The sequence below is a fragment of the Lipotes vexillifer genome, unplaced genomic scaffold (assembly GCF_000442215.2).
Source record: "Lipotes vexillifer unplaced genomic scaffold, Lipotes_vexillifer_v1.1 scaffold527, whole genome shotgun sequence".
NCBI classification, from domain to species: Eukaryota; Metazoa; Chordata; class Mammalia; order Artiodactyla; family Lipotidae; genus Lipotes; species Lipotes vexillifer.
The window spans coordinates 2,848,185-2,874,808 of record NW_006793902.1 but is presented as its reverse complement, the minus strand read 5'-3'; the positions used below and the strand labels follow the sequence as shown (position 1 = coordinate 2,874,808).

The 26,624-nt window shown below is 35.3% G+C and overlaps 1 pseudogene; it reads right to left on the bottom strand.

The window, feature by feature from the left end:
• Window positions 1–12,318: 12,318 nt before the first annotated feature.
• Window positions 12,319–25,111, bottom strand: LOC103089576 (AP-5 complex subunit mu-1 pseudogene; annotated as a pseudogene).
• Between the last annotated feature and the right edge of the window lie 1,513 nt (window positions 25,112–26,624).

Below are 26,624 nucleotides of genomic sequence, written 5' to 3'. Positions count from 1 at the left end.
CCTGCTGAATCCTAACTGTGTTGGGAAATACTAAAGCTCATTTAAGGAAACAGTTTGTGTGGCATATAAGGAGAGAGGAAGGGCACAGAATCTTTAAAGATGTTGAAGACGAGAACAGTGTTAAGCTCCTTGCCATTTGGGAGACATACATTCAATCAGAAATTGGAAATAGTCATTATGGGAAGGATAATATCCCCTCTGAAATAAATGAAAACTCCACAGTGCAAACACATGCTTATGTTTATGTCTGGGGAAGTGGACTGCTTGAGGAATACAAATGCGAAGCACTCTTTCTCATTTTTATCCCCTGTTATGACCACAGATTTACATGAGATTTGTCTCAGGCCAGTGTGGAATCTGAAACCAGTTTCAACAGTGCAGATTCAACAGATAAATGACCATGTAGGATCTTCTTTATTTCTCATTTCATCCCAACTTTGACCCTAAAATTTCTCCATTGGATAGTTAGAAATAATGGTAATAATTTTGTAGTGCTTGATTTTTATTAAAACTGAGGATTCTTTTATTTGTGCTTGAAATAAAATTCCTGAAATTAATTGACAATAAATGTAAACACTGTATGAAACAAACACAGAACCCTAAGAGATTTCCATTGGCCAGCTCAGGATAGAAGTTGGGTGAGCAGTCGGGGGATGAATGGTAAAAAAAGACTAAAGTTAGGAAGCAAAAAGCAAAGAAAATATACTTATGCTTGCAAAAACTTTGCCAACCAAATTCCTGAAGCACTTTATTAAAGAACTGATGACATTATAAAACAATTTTAAGACAGTCAAAGAAAAAGAGTGAAAAACTTAAAATTGTGTTAAAATATATACCAAACAGCACAGTATTGAAGTTTATTTTAGAAAAGTGGAGGATGGATGCCATTTTCCAAACCCACATATAAATAACTTTGGAAATTACATGTTAAAAGGATGCAGGAAAATTAGCATGATACCTGCCACATAATGGGTACTTTTACTGGTCAGAATTCTTTTGGCTGCAATTAACAGAAAGCTCAAAAATTTAAGAAAAAAAACAAGAAATGTATTGTCTATATAATTAAAAGTCCAGTGTTCATCAATTAGCAATTTGGAATTAAACACTTGACCAAGATAAATGAAATATGCTGATTGGAGAAGTAAAATCAAATGCACACCACCAAAGGAAGGAGGTCGGATCTAGGCCTTCTGAAAACTGTGTTGGAAGTAAAAGGAGGGGTGATTTTTCCCAAAGGAAAATCAAGATGCTGTCATCAGAGTAAAATGGGATAGATAACCAGAAAAGAAAAATAGCCGATGTTACCATCAGCAATCAAGTCATGCTAACTGAATGAATGACTATGTCATGAATGGGGCAAAAAGAAAATAGTGAGAACAAGTACATGAACGAATTTAGAAGACTGAGGCAAAATTAACAGTGCCTCAGAAGTGTACAGTGGTGTCCTGTTTACTTTTATAATTTGGATTTAAAAAAATCTTCTTTTTTCCATTTAGGTACATACAAATTTACACTAGAGATAAAACATGTGTAATAATTTCTGATTTTTTTTTTTTTTTTGCGGTACGCGGGCCACTGTTGTGGCTTCTCCCGTTGCGAAGCACAGGCTCCGGACGCACAGGCCCAGCGGCCATAGCTCACGGGCCCAGCCGCTCCGCAGCATGTGGGATTTTCCTGGACCGGGGCACGAACCTGTGTTCCCTGAATCGGCAGGTGGACTCTCAGCCACTGCGCCACCAGGGATGCCCCTGATGCTTTTAATGTATGAAGATATTCTGTTTCCATTACTGCTTAGGACTAGGGCTATCAAAATCAAATAGTTTCTGAATCAAACCAGGGGTTGGTTTGTTTTCATGCTTTTGCTTTCACTCTCTTCTTTTCCCCCTTGTTTTCCTCCATATAACAGGATCTCCTCACCCTTACACACTTTTTTTGGATTAGGGTTTAGGGGAAAAGGAATAGAAAATAATCTAACTTTGTAACAAGAGCATGCAACACTGATAACGATGTTTTCTTTAGGACCTCCGATGATTAGGTGAAGAGCAAATCACCTGTAACCTGGAATGGTCATTCCCTGCTAGATCTCAGGATTCCCAGTGAGGGCAGCCATGTGAAATTTCAGTAACAATTCTATTTCCAGTGTTTCTTAGGGGCCCACAGAAAGATTATACTCATTCTTAGTGCATCTTGTTAAACTTGATAAAATGAAACAAGTTCAAATAAAATAATACTAAGAGACTAAGAAAATAAAATCTTCTCAAAAAAGTACTTACATAAATGAGAAAAAATTCTAGAGCCTATAGAACTATTGTTTTAATAAAATTTGAGATTTAAAGTATTTTAAGTAAATATCTTAAATAAGGACAACATGGGATGCCCTAGAGCAAGATGGAGGCTTTCAAAATGTGACTGTGTCATTTGAATTTCCTGTAGCACTGAAAAGAGCATGCAAATCAGTTGTCCAGGAGAAATACTCAAGGAGAAATGTAGTGAAAGTTAGGAGATACTTTGATGAACTGTTTTATTCATTTGCATGTTTATATACTTTTAAACTATATGTGTATGTATTTGAATATATATCTCTACATCTACATCTATTTCTATATCTATATTTATATCTACTTCTATATCTATATCTACACCTACATCTACTTCTATATCTACCTATATCTATATCTATATCTATACCACTGGAATGTAAGTTCCTTCTGTGCTAGAATACTGTCTGCCTTGTTCACTTCAATATTCTTAGCATTTGAGATAGTGGCAGGCATATAACCATCATTTCAAATAAGTATTTGGAAATGAATAAATAAATGAGCACTCGGGTAAAGATTTTTGAGAGTTTGGAAACCAAGTTGGAACATAACAAAGAATGATTGGAAAAAAGTGATTTTGTGTTTTTTGCTCAGCCAACTGAATATATCAGAAAAGGAGACTATGGAAGGATGGATTTAAAAGCAAAAAGCAGAGATTACATGTAAACATTTAAAAGTCCCCCTAGAATGAGTATACTGATAGCTTAATTTGGAGTGCAAAGAAATTTCAGACTTTGCTGCATGCTCTACTCTTCAATATTTAAGGTGGGATGGAAGGAATTGACATGATGTTGACTAAAACAGTTTATCCTTATTATCTGCATGCTCTGTTATACTTGTCCACACAACAGGGAAAAATATCAACCATCATCAGCTAGTGCGGGATGGTACCTTAACTCTTAGGCTAAGACTTCTGTATACCCTTTAGCAGACAGAACTTCTTCAGTTCTCAGTTCATTCCCACCCTTGAAGCAAAGTTTAACTTGCATACTCATACATACAAATACACACATTCACACATACACACACACATTTAGACACAAACATACATCTTAGTCCTTCACATTGAGCCAGGAGTGAGATTTCGGAGGGATCTGATTTCTAGGCTCTTTCTTAAAAGGTAGAAGAAAGAAAGGGCTCCAGTAGGAAAACTTTAAAAAAGTGTTATTAAATTCTCACTAAAGTCCTGTCCAGCTGTAAAGTATCATATAAACATTCCATATTCTTATACTTCACAATCCCCGTGCAGCTTGGTGAAATCAAATGCCTGTCCCTCAGCTTTCATTGTCTGACCTCACCACCAAAAGGACTTAACAGTGAGAGTGAGACCACAGAGAGTAGACCTTCCATCATTCTGAATCTCAGAATTGCTCTATGAACACTGGCAGACATTCAGTGTAAGTGATGACAAAGACACTCTTCTTAATGTAATTTTAATCAGGCTCCTTTGAGCCCCCTGCTGGACCCGGGTGGATATTGGGCTCCCTCTCTGCCCTTGAGAAGAATCCTTCTAAGTCAGTTTAGCAAAAATCCCCATCCACCCTCAGTGTCCGACCACCCTCAATATCTCATCACCTTGGCCTCTCTTCAGCAAGAATTCTGTTGAGTCAGTCTAACAAGACTCCCTCTTACTCCTGATGTTTTCTCAGTAATTTTCCATTCACTGACCCCCACCCTGCCCCTTAGTTATAAATTCCCACTTATCCTTGTTGAAGTCAGAGCTGAATCTCATCTCTCTTCCCCCAGGACAAGGCCCCATTGCAGTGGCTCCTACACCCATCTCGATGTCTAACTCCCTTGATTAAGGGTTGCCTTACAATTCTTAAACAAGGATCATTAAATATTTTTTTCTTTAAGCATGGGTGATACATTTTATTCATTGAAATCTTGATTTACTGAGACTTTGTGGTTATTTTATTATTACGATAGAAATTAATCTTTTCTATCCTTGTGGAATATTGCATGGAAAGTAATAAGGTTGAGAACAATAAGTATGGATGGATGTGTCAAGCACTTCTTGGGCTGATTTCTTGGCTATGTGATATTAGCTTAAGACTAAGTTTAACTCAATTTTCTCATTTTACTGATAACTATTTCCTAGAAGAGTTAGGAGAATTAAACTAGATAAAGCGATTAGCACTTCACTTGTCACCTGGTGGTTATCAGAACAAGGATAGTACCCTTCATTTTTAGATTACATAATTTATCAATCAGCTTAGATTTCTAGAACGTTATTTAAGAAATCTTTTTCTAGAATGTCAATTTTTTTGTCATAGGGAATAATGAAGTAAATAGTATGTTCTATTTAATTTTTGAGGAAATATGTTGTTTAGTTTAATTTCTCTTCCTTGTAAACACTTTATTATTTTTTAACATGAAATTATAGATTCAATTTAAGAAATGTCAATTTCTAAACGAACAATGTTTTATCTAGAACCTGCTTTAACAGGAAATAAGTTATTCCTAACTTCATGCTATTTTGATCTAGAAATCGAGCTAGAATTCAATACGATGTGATTTTAACCTCACTATGACAAAGCTCAGCTTTCTTTAGCAATACAAAGTATTTGCATACTTGAGAGAAATGTTAATTTTTAAGACAACAATGCAAAGAACAAAGGGGTATAATAGTTCAATGCTTCCAATGTTCTCCAAGTAAAAACAGAGCAATTAAAAAATAACCACATCACCTATCTAAATTATACTCCTTTATTCTGTCAATAACTGTGACAGCCTCAAAAGGGATTACTGATGAAAGACTTTGTCACTTTTCTGTTAAAATGTATTTAATGACATGCATCCTACCTTGGATCTGAGTCATAGTTACTTATTTTTTGAGACTTTTTAGTGAAAATTGTACAGAGATGAGGAGGTGGGTTAATCAGAAAAAATATATTGCCACATACAGTGTTTTTCTGTTTGTGTAGTGTAAGACTGGCAGTATCTTACCCTTGTTCATTATTATTTTATCTCTAGAATATTTGCTTCTCCTTTTTGTTGTTGTTATTATTATTTTCAGATCACTGAATAATAATCTTAGATTTCATCAATAATTTTAATTTCTAATATAGCCTTACCTATTATAGAGTGAAAAAAAATAATCCTTTAATCTTTATCCATTAAACACTACTGAAAATACAGAAGCTGGTATTAATGCAAGATGTTTTTGGTGAGAAGGAAAATATTCTGTGGTAGGCTTTTACTTGTCTGAGAGAACACAATTCTCATGCATGAGTTTATATTTTCTTATAATCAGCATCTACAGTCCAACTCCAAAGCAGCAATGTCTATGGATGAAAAATGGCCATTCCCCAATGACTCATTCATACTTTGCCCTTCTGATCAGAAACATCAGAAAACATGTTAATACATGTCAAAATATGTCACTTCTTAGATATGCCAGGTTTTTCTTGGTTCCTTGAATAAATGGGCTATCTTGGCTTTTTGTGGTTCTTTGGTGCTTATTATGTTCCTTTTATGTGCCAGCTACTTCATTAAATGAGCACAGCCAATTTTTTTTTTCCAGATTTAACCAGTATTAACATTTTGCCATATCTACATATATATATTTTAGGTTATATATATAGTTTTATATTAGGTTTCTATTTTATTTTATTTTATTTTTTGTGCTGTACGCGGGCCTCTCACTGTTGTTGCCTCTCCCGTTGAGGAGCACAGGCTCTGGACGCGCAGGCTCAGCAGCCATGGCTCACGGACCCAGCCGCTCCGCGGCATATGGGATCTTCCCAGACCGGGGCACGAACCCGTGTCCCCTGCATCGGCAGGCAGACTCTCAACCACTGCGCCACCAGGGAAGCCCATATTAGGTTTCTTTTTTTTTAAAGAAATAAAATATTACCTCTAAAGTTTCTCTCCTTCCCCACCCACTCACTGTCAGCCATCCCCAGAGGTAACTGTTATCTTGAGGTTGGTTGTTAGTCCTCCCATGCATAATTTAGTACTTTAATTCCCTATGTCATTGTCCAGTCATAACATAGTATTGTTTTGTGAATTTTTAAATGATTGAAGACTGTGTAATACTTTCATATCCATTTGCAATTTGCTTTTATACAATTATATTTTTATGACACATCTGTGAGGCTATGCCCAGCTCTAGATCATTTAACAGCTGGATGGTATTCTATCCTATGAATGTAACATGTTGTATTTGTTCGTTCTTCTGTTGGTGGCCAAAATAAATAAATAAATACATTTAAAAAAATTAGAAATAAGTAAAATTGAGCACAGCCAAATTTTATACAACACATAAAAGTATCAATGTAAATGATAAATACAACAGGAAATACTGGAACTAAATCCAGATCCTGGTTCTACCATGCAGCAGTTTTATCATTTCTGTGCCTAGGTTCCTTCATCTGTAAGACCTAAGGTTGCTGTGGGTATAAATTATACTCTATATAGTATAAAATAGTTATACTATTTATAAACTATAATATAGTTTATAGTATATATAAACTATATACTATTTATAAACTATATAAATAGTTTATAGTATAAAATAATTATCCATATTTTTTTGATTTCTCTCTATCTACCTTAGAACACTGCCTGGAATATACTTTTTGCATAGGTATTTTTATTCATCTAAAACCACATACTTATATTGTTTTAATTTGTTTTTGTTGTTGATTATTGTTATAAATGTATCCACCATTGGACTTGAAATTGTTTGAATATACTTCGCTGGGTCATAATCAAATGTCAAATTTACACTACTGCTACTTTATCTAGTACAAGTATTGGAGGCATAAGCTGAATAAATGTTGACTTGAATTGCTAGAAATCCAATCTAGACTTAGACAGGCTAGTTTCAAAAGAAATTGGAAACTGAATGATGAAGTAAAGGATGAAAAATAGACAGTTATAGGTAATGGTTTACTGCATGTTAATTTACATCAAAATTGACGATGTTCAGTATCTTGATAAGCCATGTTTCATGTATTTCATGGAGATTTTTTGTTTGTTTTAAGCCAGAGCATAAATTCTGTGTTTGTTACTTGATATTGGGTGGAGTACCTGTGTTTCTTAGGAAAAGAAACATATCTTATTAAATGAGATTTATTCTCCAATATGACACTACAGGTGTGATACTGGTTACGCAATCAATTTGACAAGTTATGAGTCTATTTTTCCAGTTATATATCTTGGTAAAAAGGAGGATAGATTTTCATTGAGCCTATGTAAATAAAGCGATTGCTTGGAAAATGTAAGGTGATTCAGCAAAGTATTTCTCTCTCAATTCTGAAGAGTTATTGAGAACAAATTTTATTTAAAATGGCTAATTTCAGTTTGGAAAAGCATAACCTACTATATTAAGAGTTAAAAGCGTTTCCTCATTTTCTTAGTCCATTTAGGCTGCTATAACAAAATACCACAAACTACGTGGCTTATAAACAACAGAAATTTATTTCTCACAGTTCTGTAGACTGGGAAGTCCAAGATCAAGGTGCCAGTAGATTCAGTGTCTGGTGAGAACATGCTTCCTGGTTCACAGACAGCTGTCTTGCAGTCTCCTCACATGGTGGAAAAGGCAAGGGAGCTCTCTGGAGTCTCTTTTATAAGGGCATGAATCCATTCATGACGGCTCAGAGTCATGACTCAAATCACCTCCCAAAGGCCCACCTCCAAATACATCACATTGGTCATTAGGATTTAACATATGAATTGGGGGCAGCAGGGTGGGAACAAACATTCAGTCTATAAAACTCATATATACATAAAATTAGGACAATAAAATGATACCAACAATATTTCCAAAATATCACCACAATTGAATTTCCTTCATTTCATTGCATAATTTGTAATTTTTTTAACTATGCATCTTGAGTAAGTGGTCTGCTTTCATAAAGTAAGTCTGCTTCCAGATAAAAAAGAGTTCTAGAATTACTGACTCAGACCACCTATATTGTACGAATGTTTCCTAAGCATTGTCAGCTTGGAAGATACTTCTAATTATCTGTTCCTTGAAGCAACAATAATTTAGAGTGTCTGGTGAAGTACTTTCAGTAGGCATTCTGACTGCCTTTTTAAATCAGTACCACAAAGTCCAACCTATAGTTTATAGCAAGTCTTCTTAATTTCTGAAATACTGATTATAATAATATTTGACCTATATAATCTTTAATAAAGAAAAGCTTGTGTGTTTCTGCTGTTTTGATGATTCTTCCCACACAGATTTTACAATAACGTTAAGCTAATTATGAAATATGGAATACAGCAAACAACCCTAATTGTTACTATCATCTTTTTTATATAAGGTAAAGCAACACATCTGTGTACTTGTCTAGAAGACCTATAAAGACCCCCTAAATATATTGTTTTATTTTTTTCTAAATTTGGGATCTGATATTTGCGGCAAACCAAAAAATTAGAGCAGATTCGATGACTCAAGATAGGACCATTGATGCAGAGAAACAGTAGTTGGCTATCTACTTAAAGGGATAAAATGCTTTAAATAAACATAAAAGATTATAACAGTTTTGTAAGAAACTCCTTTATCCATAAGTGAATAAATATTTTCCTTTTTTGTTTTAAATTAACCAGTTGCATATAAAGTCAAACCTAAGCAGAGAATATTATTCTGATAAGATATGGCATCTCTGCTACGTGGGAAGTTTATGTAGAAGATAAAGAATGATAATTTATTATCCATTAAGAGTTTCTAAGACTTAGTTTTCAATTTGACAGAGAAAAAAGCCAAATTTTAATTTTTCATCAATGCATGTTTGACAGCAAAATTTTCATGAGTCTCCCCAAACCTCTTTCAATTATCTGGTGAGTAAGTCCATTGAAACTGACTTAACTTTGCCAAAATTTAAAACTCTTCATAGAGCCTTTCAAGCCCACGTATTATAAACCAAGGCAAACAAAATTAACTTCCCTCATACCTTCTACTACTTGCTGTACACAGCAAAGATTTTTTTCCTTTTCTGTGTTTTTTCTTATTTTGGATCAAACTTGTACTTTAAGACAAAATTGCTCTCCTTCTTTCTTTGAAAGCAAATGCCTCAATTTTATATACACAGTGATTTTCTCAATGATTATTACTCCTAGTATAAACTCAATAACCAATATTAGTTATAATTTTTAACCAAAATTACCATCTTCTATTGAAAGAGGAAACTGGAAGATGGTACTGAAACTTTATTATATCTAAGCACAATTTTAGCAAATTATCACAGCTCATAAATACATATAACATAAGTATAGCTACAAACATCTGTTTTCTGCCTTATTAAAGTGGCAAGAAAGAACAGGTTCATTACTATGAACCAAAGATAAAGCCAATCCATACCACATGCAAATAAGAAGTAAATAATATAAAATTAAAATTATGCTATGTAACCAGTTGTTCACTATTCAGTCTAAGAAATTGTCTAAGAATTTAAAGATTATTCACTAACTCATTTTAGTATTAGTTGAAGGATTTTGGTTATCTAAAGATCTAAGAAATTTTGTTCAGTATGATGTACTATAAAACATATTTATACTTTTTATAAAAAATCTTGTCAGAATTATGATTCAACTTAATCAAATCCACACTTACATTTTAAAAAATCATTTTCACATTTGTTCTCTTTTTTCAAAATTTGTTTATTTTTGGCTGCGTTGGGTCTTCGTTGCTGCCTGTGGGCTTTCTCTAGTTGATGCAAGCAGGGGCTACTCCTTGTTGCGGTGCATGGGCTTCTCATTGTGGTGGCTTCTCCTGTGGTGGAGCATGGGCTCCAATAGTTGTGGCACGTGGGCTCAGTAGTTGTGGCTAGCGGGCTCTAGAGCACAGGCTCAGTAGCTGTGGTGCATGGGCTTAGTTGCTCCGCAGCATGTGGGATCTTCCTGGACCAGGGCTCGAACCCATATCCCCTGCATTGGCAGACAGATTCTTAACCACTGTGCCACCAGGGAAGCCCCTCACACTTACATTTTTATGAGCTTAAACATTATATAGATTTAATGTTAGTAAACCAGTATGAGAAGTTTAGAAATTTCAGGCTAATTTATCTTTTTATGAGAAAACAAATCCAAATTTTATAAAAAATAAAGCTCTTATAAATCTTATAAAATAGATAATATTTTTATAATCTTAGAAAAGGTTTATATTTTATGCCATATTGAAACAAGTAACAAACATATAGTTATCATTTATCTTTAAACATAAAATTATTTAAGTAATATAATTTTAAAAATTCACATTGTTTATATGATCTTGGACTCTTTAAATGTTTCTATGATAACAGTGTCTATAATAAACATATGTCTTAGTACTTTTAAAGGATCATTGATTCATTTTACTTATTTACTGTGAAATTTAAAAATATTCTAATTTTTATATGTGCATACATATAACTAAAACAATTGGAAGATAATCTATTTAATTAAGAAATGTTATAATCTACTTTGTACCCGCTGGAATTAGGAAAATATTTCACACTCAAAATGAAAGGTTAAAGCTTTCTTCAGTTACAGACACATAGGCAAATTATGTTTCAATTCTACAAACTAAACCCTGAGTCAAAAGTAAACACAAAATGAAAAATCATCTTTTCAGATTTCAAAGAGCTGTTTTCCTTCTCAGTGCATATGCAATTCTTAATTGATATACACTCACAAATAAATCAACAGGCTAAAAAACAATTTTAAAAAACTAACAAATAAATAGACTAACAAGCCATATATTCCTTCCTAGCTCAAACAACATAGAGTAGATCTCTATAATCTTTTTGATGGAGATTATCAAATATTTACACCATAAAATCAAATATTTGATTTTTGTTATTACCATAGTAGAATAACTTGTTGTCTGTGTACAAACTAGAAACAAAAGCAAAATGATAAAAACAGTAGGAAGTAAAGAAAAAAAAGTCACAAATATCTTAGTACTATTGTCGTTTGGGATTCACTCATGGAACCAAGAAAAGATATGCCTGGGTTTAAATCTGTCACAGGGTACACTTCTCTGCCATTACTGCTTACTTGCTGCAATCAGGTGTGCCCATGTGGCATTTCAGTGGATGATATACAGTTTTCTTTCTTTCTTTCTCTTTCTTTTGTTCTTTTTTCATTTTCTTTTCTTTTTTTTTTTTTGCCATTGACATAGACTTTTATTTCCCTGTGCTATGGTAATATGGGGCTTTAATATCTGACTTTTCCTTATTTTGTTGACACATTACAAAAAAATAATGCAATGTAAAATGACCTACTTCCAGTTCATAAGCCATTAAGAAACAGAAACAGCAAATATCATTATTCAAGAAGGAGTCAAAGGTAATGAATGAGTAGGACCTACCTACCATTCATTTTATGTGTGCGATGTCATTTAATCCATACACCAGTCTCATGAGACAAGATTCCTATTTTATAAATGAGGACCCTGAGACCAAGGTCTCCTTAAACAGTGGTGGCATTTAAGCTGTGGTTTGCCTAACCAAAAAGCCTGAGTATATTTTCCATTGACTATACTGTTTACTAACCTCCCCATGGGATTTACTGAAAAAAAAAAAATTCTTAAATACAAGGAAGTGTTATCCCTATTTTAGATTCCCTTAGTATCAATCTTTGATTTTCACAAAGGCACAAGATTACTTTTGTGCACTTATTTGAGTTTCAAGTTTTGTTCTAGCCATATGCCAATAGAACTATAATTTACTCAACAGTTCTCTTGTATGAATTCATTTTTAATTTAAATTTATTTAAAGAGGAAGCTTTATATCACTATTATAAAGGTAAATCCACTGTGTTTACTAGAAAGAGAACAAAAAAGAGAAATAACTGTGAAAATATGGGAGTTCATACAGCTTCTAGAATTCTCTCAGGCAGGCATCCTCAACTGTGTCTCCTGGAACCCTGGGGTGGTAGTGGTGATACAGGACTGGGAAGAGAGAAGGCTTCTTGCAGGTAGAGGAGTGGTCTGCTGGATGAGTTTCTTGAGAGTCCCATCCAGGCCTCAATGTCATCACATCATTTACTTTTCTACTTTCAGACATCAGAGATTCATGGTATTATGGATGAGATTCAGCCCATTACATGAAATTTTCTCTCTTAAACATGACAAAATTACAGTAACAAGGATCCATATGTTATTGGAGCAGAAGCTTTAGAATTTCAAGTGTAATAATAATCAGAATAAATTAGTTTCTGCTGTGTACTTATTTTGGTTTTCCTGATATAAAAACTTGCACTGAATGCTGATATATATACATAACACCCAGTGACTGTGTAATCAAAGATTCTAAAATGAAAGTTTAAATACACTGTATCTCCAGTACAAATCTGTTCAAATGGCTGCTTCTCCTGGCTCTTGGCTCCAAACTTACAGTTCCATAAAGAGTAATCTTCATTAATTTTGGAAACTTTGGGTCAATAATCCAGATCAATAAACTTTTGTCTTAAAATCTTTGAGCTGAAGAAACTAACTTTGTATTCCAAATATGTGATTGGACTTCTATTATAAAAAGACATATGAGCTTCACAGAATTAAATTATCTTTTATGTATATTTTCATGAAATTTTAAATCAGAAGTTATTTTTAACTGAATTTTTTTACCTGATTAAAAATCAAAATTGGTGGGTCAGAGGCCTGGGAAGTGTAATAGCATCAGTTGAATGACTCTAAAAGGTGAATTAAAAGGAAATTTGTGGACTTTCCTGGTAGCGCAGTGGTTAAGAATCCACCTGCCAATGCAGGGGTCACAGGTTCAATCACTGGTCCGGGAAGATCCCACATGCCGCAGAGCAGCTAAGCCTGTGCACCACAATTACTGAGCCTGCACTCTAGAGCCCAGGAGCCACAACTACTGAGCCCACACACCAAAACTACTGAAGCCCGTGAACAAGAGCCCGTGCTCTGCAACAAGAGAAGCCACCACAATGAGAAGCCTGTGCACCACAACGAAGAGTGGCCCCTGCTCTCCTCAACTAGAGAAAGCCCTTGTACAGCGACAAGGACCCAATGCAGCAAAAAATAAATACATAATTAAAATTTTTTTAAAAAACAGGAAATTTGTAAGGCCTATTAAATGTAGAATCATCTGTTTCATCAGTACTACTGGAAATCAGAATGGCAGAGTCAAGCCAAGTCACACAAGGATGAACCAGAATATGCTAAATGGAAATCCACTGGTGGGAGCAGAATGTTTAAAGTTAAATTTCTTAAAAGGTAAAATCATGATGTTCAGGCTCATTGAAAAACAACTTTTTTTTTTTTTTCTTTGCAGTACGCGGGCCTCTCACTGTTGTGGCCTCTCCTGTTGTGGAGCACAGGCTCTGGGCGCGCAGGCTAAGCGGCCATGGCTCACGGGCCCAGCCGCTCTGTGGCATGTGGAATCTTCCAGGACCGGGGCACGAACCCGTGTCCCCTGCATCGGCAGGTGGACTCTCAACAACTGCACCACCAGGGAAGCCCGGGAAACAACTTTTGTCATAGATTTTATTTAACTCATTAATTAATGAGGGAACTGGGAAGATGTTAAAACTTGTCCACACAACACTTAAGAAACTAGGGTATTTGTAGTAAATTTAAGAAAGTAATGTTAGAATGATTGCCTGGTTACATACAAAACTTGTTAATATCTCACAGAGCAATAAAATATAACTGTGTACACACTACTATATATAAAATAGATCATCAACAAGGATCTACTATATATCACAGGGAACTCTACTCAATATTCTGTAATAACTTAATGGGAAAAGAATTTGAAAAAGAATAGCTATATGTATATGTGTAACTGAATCACTTTGCCATACACCCAAAACTAATACAACATTGTAAATCAACTACACTCTAATATAAAATAAAGATTTTTTAAAAAAGATAACCTTGTGGTTATCTGTTTTACTGAACAAAAATTGGCACCTCTTCTAGATTAAAAAAATAAAATACCTAGGAATAAACCTACCTAGGGAGACAAAAGACCTGTATGCAGAAAACTATAAGACACTGATGAAAGAAATTAAAGATGATACCAAGAGATGGAGAGATATACCATGTTCTTGGATTGGAAGAATCAACATTGTGAAAATGACTATACTACCCATAGCAATCTACAGATTCAATGCAATCCCTATCAAATTACCAATGGCATTATTTACAGAACAAGAACAAATCATCTTAAAATTTGTATGGAGACACAAAAGACCCTGAAGAGCCAAAGCAGTCTTGAGGGAAAAAAAATGGAGCTGGAGGAGTCAGACTCCCTGACTTCAGACTATACTACAGAGTTACAGTAATCAAGACAATATGGTACTGGCACAAAAACAGAAACATAGATCAATGGAACAAGATTAAAAGTCCAGAGATTAACCCACACACCTATGGTCAACTAATCTGTGACAAAGGAGGCAAAGATATACAATGGAGAAAAGACAGTCTCTTCAATAAGTGGTGCTGGCAAAACTGGACAGCTACATGTAAAAGAATAAAATTAGAACACTCCCTAACACCATACACAAAAATAAACTCAAAATGGATTCGAGACCTAAATGTAAGACCAGACACCATAAAACTCTTAGAGGAAAACATAAGAAGAACTTTGAGAGGAAAACATAAGAAGAACTTTGACATAAATCACAGCAAGATCTTTCTTGATCTACCTCCTAGAGTAATGGAAATAAAAACAAAAATAAACAAATGGGACCTAATGAAACTTAAACGCTTTTGCACAGCAAAGGAAAGTATAAACAAGATGAAAAGACAACCCTCAGAATGGGAGAAAATATTTGCAAATGAATCAATGGACAAAGGATTAATCTCCAAAATATATAAACAGCTCATGCAGCTCAATATTAGAGAAACAAACAACCTAAACCAAAAATGGGCAGAAGACCTAAATAGATATTTCTCCAAAGAAGACATACAGATGGCCAAGAAGCACATGAAAAGCTGCTCAACATCACTAATTATTAGAGAAATGCAAATCAAAACTACAATGAGGTATCACCTCACACTAGTTAGAATGGGCGTCATCAGAAAAATCTACAAACAACAAATGCTGGAGAGGGTGTGGAGAAAAGGGGACCCTCTTGCACTGTTGGTGGGAATGTAAATTGACACAGCCACTATGGAGAACAGTATGGAGGTTCTTTAAAAAACTAAATATAGAATTACCAAATCATCTAGCAATCCCACTACTGGGCATATACCCACAGAAAACCATAATTCAATAAGACACATGCACTCCAATGTTCATTGCAACACTATTTGCAATAGCCAGGTCATGGAAGCAATCTAAATGCCCATCAACAGATGAATGGATAAAGAAGATGTGGTACATATATACAGTGGAATATTACTCAGCCTTAAAAAGGAACGAAATTGAGTCATTTGTTGAGACGTGGATGGATCTAGAGACTGTCATACAGAGTGAAGGAAGTCAGAAAGAGAAAAACAAATATCGCATATTAACACATATATGTGGAACCTAGAAAAGTGGTACAGATGAACCGGTTTGCAGAGCAGAAGTTGAGACAGAGATGTAGAAAACAGACGTATGGACACCAAGGGGGGAAAACCGCGGTGGGGTGGGGATGGTGGTGTCCTGAATTGGGCAATTGGGATTGACATGTATACACTGATGTGTATAAAATTGATGACTAATAAGAATCTGCAGGGCTGCCTTGGTGGCACAGTGGTTGAGAGTCCACCTGCCGATGCAGGGGACACGGGTTCGTGCCCCGGTCTGGGAAGACCCCACATGCCGTGGAGCGGCTGGGCCCATGAGCCATGGCCGCTGAGCCTGCGCGTCCAGAGCCTGTCCTCTGCAACAGGAGAGGCCACCCCAAACCCCAAAAAAAAAAAAAAAAAAAAAAAAAAGAATCTGCAGTATAAACAAACAAACAAACAAAATAAAACAAAAAAAACACAGTTAATCTACAGCTTCACTCAATTTAAGAATTTTAATCAATTGGAAACAAGTCAAACTAAAGACATTTCCTTTGGTTTTCATCTGGTGGCCTTCAGTCCATCCCACCCATTTTTTGATTAACTTATATATTTTGGTTTACATTTTCACAACAGTATAACAAGAGAATAGTGATCCCTGGCACAAAATAAAGACATCCTGAGCATTATCTGACTCATTTCCCATCCCTTAAGTTCAAAGCAGAGGTTGGGATGATCAAAGGTAAAAAGAAAATCCCTTTATTAACAGCAATCCAAATGAATATGATAGGGGTTTCCTGTCACCAAGGAGCTAAGTGTGGAAGTTCAAAATGTATTGATGTTTGGACCTATACCACTATGTTGTGGGTACAACTGAAAATAAGGGAGAAATTGCCATACTACCTGGGAAAAATAAAGGAACACTGGAGAACAGGAGTCAGGTAGTCACCCAGCTGTAAATACTTGATGCTGGAAGAGTACAATACATGCCTTGAAGTGCACTGTGGGTAGACTGAGTATCACCATCTGAGCTGCTTGAGAACTTGCAGCAGACAGTCAGGATAAGTGCAGACAATGATTTTTAGGAAAAATTGAACAAGAGTTTAGGTGATGATGAGTACTGGCATGAACTTGTTGCAATTCAAATGCTAATGACCAAAACAACTGTTGATAAAGACGAAAAGCACTTAATGGAGTGTTAGGACAGCAGAGAAGTAAGTACTTTGACAAAGTATCTGTCTTGGAAATTTCCAAGGAAAGACCAGAAGGAGAAGGGACTTGCATCCTGTTTGAAAGTTATAAAATTGGCCCCGTGGACTCTAAGATCAACTAAAAAAGCACATTTCCATGGAAAGTACAAGTTGGTGATGACTGTGTGGTATTAAGATTACAAGTAATACTGCATAAGGGGGTGAAGTCAAAGAGTTCTAAATCTAAAGTTACTATATGCAGAGATGAATTATATCATTTCTCATCATCCGGTCAGGGAAGAATAGATATTTCCTGTACTTCTCAGAATGTAATTAATATACTTTTTCTCAAACAGAAAGTCCTGATTATCCTACTGAAGCTGTCCTGACACACCCATAGTGTGTTAATCTCACCTGATTAAAAAAAGGAGGAATATAGAGCTTGGCATCAGATGAAATTTTGTGGGTAGAGGTGGTTAGCAAAATAGCAGAGGTTAGATCAATTTTTGAAGAGAGAAAAAAATCTGAATGAAAGACATTAGGATAAAAATAGTCTTTCTCTATAAAGGGACCTTCTTCCCCTCCTGCCTCCTTAAAGCTTAACCTCTTGAATAAGTACCCTTATTCTGTAAGAAAATTATTATGTGGCACATACCTCTAAGTTTTCTCCTCCTACACTGTAATTACATTTTATTTTCTCAAGCCTTTAATTAAGTCTTATACACCTGTATGTTTTATATAATAGTGTCATGGAAAATAAAGGTAGAGCACAGTAAATAAAGTGTGACTTGCCCTATAGTAACCTCTCCAATGGCACTAGTTGGAAGAATTTTGAGTCCTATCGAGGAAACAGTGAGACCAGGAGTTCCAGACAAAGCCTTGATCCTAAGGAACTCCTCTTCAAGACTTTGGGAAAAGTGGGTGACAAGCAGAATACCCCAAGGAACACTAATAAACAGACAACAAGAAAAACTATAGTAAAATCTACTTTTCTTTCTGTCTGTGCTAGATGCTGGACCATTGATTGTAGTGGGATAGAAGCTTTGTAGAAGTCTCCTCAGAAATGAAGAAACTGAACATGAGCACACATGACACAGGCAAGTTGCTTGTCCACAGCAATACCAGATAGAGCCTGAGATTTTTCAAATGCAGGTACAATATTCCTTTCACTGGACTAGTTTTCACAGGAAGAGACTTAATGGGAATACAACCCTGACAGGTTCCATGAAGGTAAGAGCATACCTCATCTTATTGTGCTTTGCTTTATTGCACTTCACAGATAGAACGTTGTTTACAAATTGAAGATTTGTGGCAACATTTCTTCAAGCTAGACTATCAATGCCATATTTTCTAGAAGTATTTGCTCACTTCATGTCTCTGTGTTACATTTTGGTGATTCTCACAATATTTCAAACTTTTTCATTATATTTGTTATGGTGAACTGTGATCCATGATCTTTGATGTTACTATTGTAATTGTGTCACAGCACCACAAACTGTGCCATATAAGGTGGTCAACTTAATCAATAAATATTGTGTGTATGTTCTGACTGCTCCACCAGCTGGCTATTCCCCCATCTCTCTCCCTCTCCTAGGGCCTTCCTATTTCTGAGGACAAAACCATATTGAAATTAGGCCAGTTAATAACCCTAAAATGGCCTCTAAGTGTTCAACTGAAAGGAAAAGTCACAAGTCTCTCACCTTAAATCAAAAGCTAGAAATGATTAAACTTAGTGAGGAAGGCATCTTGAAAGCTGACATAGGCCAAAATCTGGGCCTCTTGCACCAGTTAGCCAGACTGTGAAAGTGAAGGAAAAGTTCTTGAAGGAAATTATAAGTGCTGCTCCAGTGCACACACAAATGTTAAGAAAACAAAACAGACTTATTTCTAGTTATGGAGAAAGTATTAGTGGTTTGGGTACAACAGATCATACACAATATTCCCTAGAGCCAAAGCCTAATACAAAACAATGCTCTAACTCATTTCAATTCTGTTAAGGCTGAGAGAGGTAAGGAAGCTGCAGAAAAAATATTTGAAGCCAGCAGACGTTGGTTCATGAGGGTTAAGGAAAGAAGCCATCTCTGTAACATAAAAGTGTAAGGTGAAGCCATGAGTGTTCATGTAGAACTGCAGCAAGTTATCCAGAAGATCTAGCTCAGATAATTAATGTATATGGATATACTAAACAACAGATTTTCAATGTAGATGAAACAACCTTATGTTGGAAGAAGATGCCATCTAGGACTTTCATAGGTAGAGAGGAGAAGTCAATGCCTGGCTTCAAAGTTTTAAATGACAGACAGGTTGACTCTCATTAGGGGCTAATGCATCTGGTGACTTAAAGTTGAAGCCAGGTCTCATTTACAATCCCCCAAATCCCAGGGCCCTTAAAAATGATGCTAAATCTATTCTGCCTATGTTTTAGAAATGGAACAACAAAGTCTAGATGATGGTACATCTGTTTACAACATCATTTAAGCCCACTGCAGAGACCTACTGTTCAGAAAAGATTCCTTTCTAAATATGACTTCTCACTGACAATGCACCTGGTCACCCAAGATCTCTGATGGATATGTACAAGGAGATTAATGCTGTTGTCATGCCTGTTAACACAACATCCATTCTGCAGTGCATGGGACAAGGAGTAATTTTGACTTTCAGGTCTTATTTAAGAAATACTTTTCACAAGGCTATAGCCCATAAATGACGATTTTTCTGATGGACCTTGGCAAAGTAAATTGAAAACCTTATGGAAAGGATTCATCATTCCAGATGCCATTATGAATATTTATGATTCCTGGGAAGAGGATAAAATATCAATATTAGCAGGAGTTTGGAAGAGGTTGATTGCAATCCTCATGGATGACTTTAAGGGATTCAAGTTTTAAGTGGAGGAAGTAACTATAGATGTGGTGGAAAGAACTAGAATTAGAAGGGGAGCCTGAAGATGTGACTGAATGCCTGCAGTTTCATGTTAAAAATTGAACAGGGCTTCCCTGGTGGCGCAGTGCTTGAGAGTCCGCCTGCCGATGCAGGAGACGCGGGTTCGTGCCCCGTTTCGGGAGGATCCCACATGCCGCGGAGCGGCTGGGCCCGTGAGCCATGGCCGCTGAGCCTGCGCGTCCGGAGCCTGTGCTCCGCAAATGGGAGAGGCCACAACAGTGAGAGGCCCGCATAACGCAAGGAAAAAAAAAAAAAAAAAAAAAAATTGAACAGATGAGGAATTGCTTCTCATAGATGAGAAAGAAAGTGTTTTCTTGGGATGGGATCTACTTCTGGTGGAGATGCTTGAAGATTGCTTAAATGACAAGAAAGGATTTAGAATATGACGTTAACTTATTTGATAAAGCAGCAGAAAGATTTAAGAGGATTCACTCTGATTTTGAAAGAAATTCAGCTGGAGGTAAAATGTTATCAAACAGCACTGTGAGCTACAGAGAAATCTTTCATGAAAGGAAAAGTCCATCAATTGGGCAAATATCATTGTTGTCTTATTTAAAGAAATTGCCACAGATAACCCAAGCTTCAGCAACCACCACCTAATCTGTCAGCAGCCATCAATATTAAGACAGGAACCTCCATCAGCAAAAGATTAGGACTTCGCTAAAGGCTCAGAGGATGGTTAGCATATTTTGGCAATAAAGTATTTTTTTAATTAAGGTATGTACATTGTTTTTTTAGACATAATGCTATTACACACTTAATAGGCTAGAGTATAGTGTAAACAAACTTTTTATGTACTGGGAAGTCAAAAAAAATTTGTGTGACTCACTTTATTGTGATTTAATTTATTGATGTGATCTGGAATTGAACTCACAATATCTCTCAGGTGTGCCTGTAGTAGAGAAGACGCACTCTCTTCCATAAAGGAAAACAAAAGAAACCACCAGAACCTGGGTTCAAGATTCTACTTGACCCCTAATAGTTATGGGAATTTAAGCAATACAATTCACTATTTTGAGCCTTACTCATCAATGAAATGGTTATGTTAATACCTTCTTGGAGTGTTGTTGTGAGGTAAAATAATAATCTGTAAATATAAAGTTTTGATAAAATAAATGTTCTATAAATCTAAAGTATAGATAATATGCATACAATAAAAATATTCTTTCCAAATCTTTATGCCTATCTGACTTTCTCCCCTTCTTTAGTTGAATTTACCCAGGTAGGTATAGTCATTCATTCAACAAACACTATCCTTATCACTAGAATATGATTCCCTTACCTTTATATCCCATTCCCTCCCTCCCCGACATTTAGAAGACTGCCATAGTAGAAATGTAATATTTGTTAAATGATTAAAGTTATGACGGATTTATTTAGTGCCACATTTTTCCTGATTCTTTGCTTGCTGCTTCGAATGAGATAAATAAGAAATATCCCTTGTCCCCATCGTCTTCATCTTTTTTCTGTCTTAATTATATAAACTTTTAATCTTTGCATTTTGACTTCCTAGTTTACCATGAAATGAGATTCTTTTCAGTAAGGAAGTGCACCTATACAGAGCAGTTCACATTTTATGCATATTTAAGGAGCCCAGTGAATTGAAATCTGTGTTTACATCTTGCCATGTTGTGGTGCCATTTTAGGTGATAAATACAAACTCAGTGTGCTTATCCGGCTCCGTTTTAAATAAAGCACATTTTCTATCATGCGTCACCTATGAACACATCTTTATTTTAACACAAAAAGGAATCTTAGCAAAATTAAATCAACATTATTCTATTGTGGTTTTCGTAATACATAATAGTATGTGAATTTAGCAAGTGTCCTTTGATAATCCCTCTGTATCTGCCACAAAGTACACATGGCTGCTGGAAACCTCGCAGAGTATCCTCCTCCTCCTGCTGGTACATATGTGAGGGTGGTGAGAAGTGAAGGTAAAATAATAATAAGGAATAAAAGGTCCTTCTCACCCTCAGATGATGTCTTAAACTTCAGTGGGTTTCTGTAGGCCCCCACTCAGAGAGGAAAAGGGCTACTGTCAAGTGAAAGCCTGCATTTCAAAATCGTCTCTCTGAGGCTGGTGAAACCATGATTAATTGTAACTTCTTACATCATTTCTCATATCCTCTCATTTTTTCCTTTATCATATTACATGTTTGCATTCACTCAGTGCTGTTTTTTCCTGCTGTGTGCCTACCATTTGCAAAAGACATATGTAAAAAGCAGTATTCGATTACTTTGGAATTTTAATTTTGCCATAACTTTATTTTTATTTTGTATATAAAAATAAAATGCTAGCTATTTTATCTTATGCCAAAACTAAATATTAAAGTTCACTTTTCATTTGTATAGTAACTTTCTTAACATCTCCAAACTCAACTTTATGTAGTTTCATCCCGTATGGATCAGTTTAGCATTTGCTTGTTCATAGTTATTTCTAATTTTCAATGTAGAGAGATTATCCCTTCAATGACACCAAAAGTTCCTGGAAATATGCTGTCTTTTCTTTTTTTCCCTGAAAGTTTTGAAAAATGAGATGATTCTCTAAGCAGAAAGGAAGAGGAAGGTCATTCTTGACAGAGAGGACATTGTAGGCTTAGGGTCATATAGGTGGAATATGGCAACTCAGAGATGTGAGGCCAGCTCAGTACCACTGCAAGACCCACAGAGTCCCTCTGAGTTCATGTGCAATAAGAAATCTAGTTGTTTGAAAAGTTCTCTAATAAGTATACAAATTTTGGCAATCATCTATGTGAGAGAACATTTCCAGGTGACCCTTGATTTGAAAGTCTAAGCAGATTCTGGAGATATTTTTATCTATTTCTTTTCCTGGTGCTATTTACATAAAGGAACCATTGGCAGAAATCCTCAATCCTGGTGTACATCCAATTTCTTTTTGTTTTGATTGGCTAGGCTTCAGTAAATGATTTTCACATTAACAAAGAGATATTGAAATACTAATTTGGAATCCTGTATTCCTTTCTGATGCTGATGTTGATGAGTCTGAAGTTCATGAAGGTAATGTACACAGGTTTTGACTTATGAAAAAAATATGGCATTTATTTCAGATTACCGGTTATATTACAGTAAAGTAGACTTCATTTTTGACTTGGAGAAAGGAAAGGAAAGGTAATCAGATACCACTTAAAACAAATTTCTAGATTGGAAATATGTAAAAAAGTTTCATTGTCTGCCATAATTTTGATAGGTTATATTCAATTACTAAGAACTATTTAATTTGTTTACCTCAACTACTTTTGAGAAGAGGCAGATTTGTGTGGTTATATGTAATTTAGCTCTAATTGTTGTTTTAAGATCTTAGAACAGAAATCAGCAGAAAAACTATATTCTTTGAGAAACTGATTTATCAGTTGCAGAGAGGTTGGAAATAGTAAAGACTTTTGATGAAATTTTAGTAGTTTAAATACATGATTATTTGTGGAATATAATGAGGAGTAGTCCAATATGATCTAGTGGGTGAATTAATGAATAACAAAATAATTTCCTTTTATACATGATGTGCTATTCTGTGCTGGCTACATTGTACAAATACGCATTGTACATGTACATTGTACAACTACAGTAAGATAAGAAAAGCAAGGGTGAAAAAACTTAAGAGGAATGAGGCCATTTATTTTCAACATTGGATTCTGATTTTAAAAGTGTTCCCTGAGAAATGTTGGACAATATAAGAATATAAAAAGGAGATTAAATTATTGATAATTCCAATATCCAAAGCTTAATATTTTGTTATGCTGAAAAGTTTTTCACTACTCAGATGATTAATAAATAGATGGATAAAAAATAATGAAGGTAGAAATAGATATATATTTATAAAATTGGCATTAAACTGCTATCCTACAAATACATTATTGTATATATTTTTTTAACTCAATACTTGCTTTTAGCATTAGGCTATATTAAATATTCTTCAAAAGTATAAGATATTTGATGAATAACATTCTATAACATATGGGTAACCTAAATTACTGAACAATCTCATCTATTAATTTGTAGATTAGTTCTTTTTTTCCCCTGTAAACAATTCTATAATGCATATTCTCACTTAAATTGCCACACCTATGAATGAAGTTTTGAGGAATTTAATTCTGGCCCAAAGGATAGAAAAATACTTTTGTTCTCTCTATATAGACTTCCAAAATCATTTCCAGACCTGCACCACAGTTTTATCTTTCATCAGCAGTAATAATTTCTGGTCACACCATACCCTCTCACAAAGTATTAGTCCTAAAACATTTTTTTGGCAGCAAATAGAATTTAGTTATTTATTTTATTTTTTTTTAAATAATTATTTATTTATTTTTGCTGTGTTGGGTCTTCTTTTAAATGCGTGGGCTTTCTCTAACTGCGGCAAGTGGGGGCCACTCCTCATCGCGGTGCGCGGGCCTCTCACTATCGCGGCCTCTTGTTGCAGAGCACAGGATCCAGATGCGCAGGCTCAGTAATTGTGGCTCACGGGGCTAGTTGCTCCGCAGCATGTGGGATCTTCCCAGACCGGGGCACGAACCCGTGTCCCCTGCATTGGCAGGCAGATTCTCAACCACTGCGCCACCAGGGAAGCCCGAATTTAGTTATTTTAAATTAAGTAATTATATCAATATTAAAGTAAAACACTTCTTTAAAAAATTGTACCCATTCTTTCACATCTATTTCTATTTTTATTGCTGTATATGTTAATACATTTAGATTTATGACATTTTTACATATTAAAAATTAACTTCGATCATACTTATTACAAAATTTACAAGTTTATTTTTTAATCTTTTAATGCTATCTGTGACTATTCAGGGTTTAAAATATTTATAAAATGTGTACTTAATATGTCACCCTATTCACCTCTGATTATTTTCCCTTAGAGCATCATCATTTTACATTTTGTTTATACTGTTTTTGGTGTTTTAAGACTGCTCATTTTTACACATAACTTCTAAATTTATTGGGCGCCATATAGTTTAGTTGTTCTATGATGTAAAGATCCAAACTTAATTTTTTCCAACGACTTTTCTAAAAACTATTTTTAAAAAAATACTTTTCCATTAGTTTGTAATGCTGTCTTTAAGATAACATTTAATTCTTACATGCCAAAAATATTCAACAACATTTGTAGGTTTCTCCTGGCTCGGAGAACATAGGAGATTTAACTCCTCTTAAATCAGATGAGAGGTGCTACGGGGAAGTTAGTCATAAATGCCAGCACTTACTTGGGAGCAGTGTGTGTCACACTGCCCAATCATTTCCATCTTGAGTTAGTAAAACACTGAAAACTCTTTAGCTTCTTTAGCAGATTTCTTGTACAGTCTGAATGAAGAGAAATAAATAGTGTTTTGGGGGAGAAATCACAATAACAGGACACTTTTTTATGAAAAATTATGTCTCCGGATAGAGTTTGGAAAAACCAGATATAGCTATAAATAAGGTTGAAATTGCTTCACATAATAATATAAAGGAGTTTTTTTCATTTCTGGCATGTCATATTTCTACCAATTATTGCTTTAGGAAAACAATCATTCTTTATTAATATGGATTTAGACCTCATTGAATCTGAGAATAATTTTATTTCCTTAGAAGATATATGTGAGTGTGCATCTCTGGTGTGTGTGTGTGTGTGTGTGTGTGTGTGTGTGTGGCATAGCCTAGTCTGAATCAACTCTTTTGCTGAAATTACTTTGCCCCTTTAACACACCATATTAAAAATGATAGGGTTTCACTGGTGGCACAGTGGTTAAGAATCTGCCTACCAATGCAGGGGAAATGGGTTCTAGCCCTGGTCAGGAAGATACCACATGCTGCGGAGCAACTAATTCCATGCACCACAACTACTGAGCTTGCACTCTAGAGCCCGCGAGCCACAACTACTGAAGCCTGAGCACCTAGAGCCTGTGCTCTGCAACAAGAGAAGCCATCGCAATGAGAAGCCTATGCACCGCAACAAAGAGTAGCCCCTGCTCGCCGCAACTAGAGAAAGCCCGCGCACAGCAACAAAGACCCAACACAGCAAAAACTAAAATTAATAAAAATTTTAAAAATGATATTATTCCTGGATTGAGTGTTGCAGTTTGGGGAAATGCATTGGTAAAAGATTTTGAAAAAACGTTAAAGATATTTTTTCTCCTTTTTTGACATTTTTGTGGAAGTATAATATACATACAGAAAAATCAGAAATAGGGGGATTAATTTATAAATTTACTACACCTGTAACCAGCACTGGCATGTAGGAACAGAACATCCTAGCAGCATCCTAGAAAAATCTAGCTAATCATCTATTCATTTCTCCCCCAGGGTAATCACTATTCTGATTTTTAATATTATAGATTCATTTTGCCTGTTTTAAACTGTACATCAATAGAATCATATACTTTTGGTATCTGGCTTCTTTGGCTCAAAATAATATACCTGAGATTCATCCATGTTGTTGCAAGTAGGTGTAAATCATTCATTCTCATTTCTGTAGAGCATTCCATTGTTTGACCATATCGTATTTTATTCATTCAACTCTTGATTGGGATTTGCGTTGTTTCAATTTTAGGGTAACTTATGAATAGTGCTGCTATAAACACACTAATATATGTCTTTTGGTGTGCACATTTCTGTTAGTAACACACCCAGAAATGGAGTCAGTAGGTAATAGATTATGTTCAGTGTAGTTTTGTACTACCAAGTAATTTTCTAAAGAGTTTGCTAACAACTTATATACCCACCAGCAGTGTATAATGAGATTCCCTATTACTCCAATTCCTTGATACCTGTTGCTAT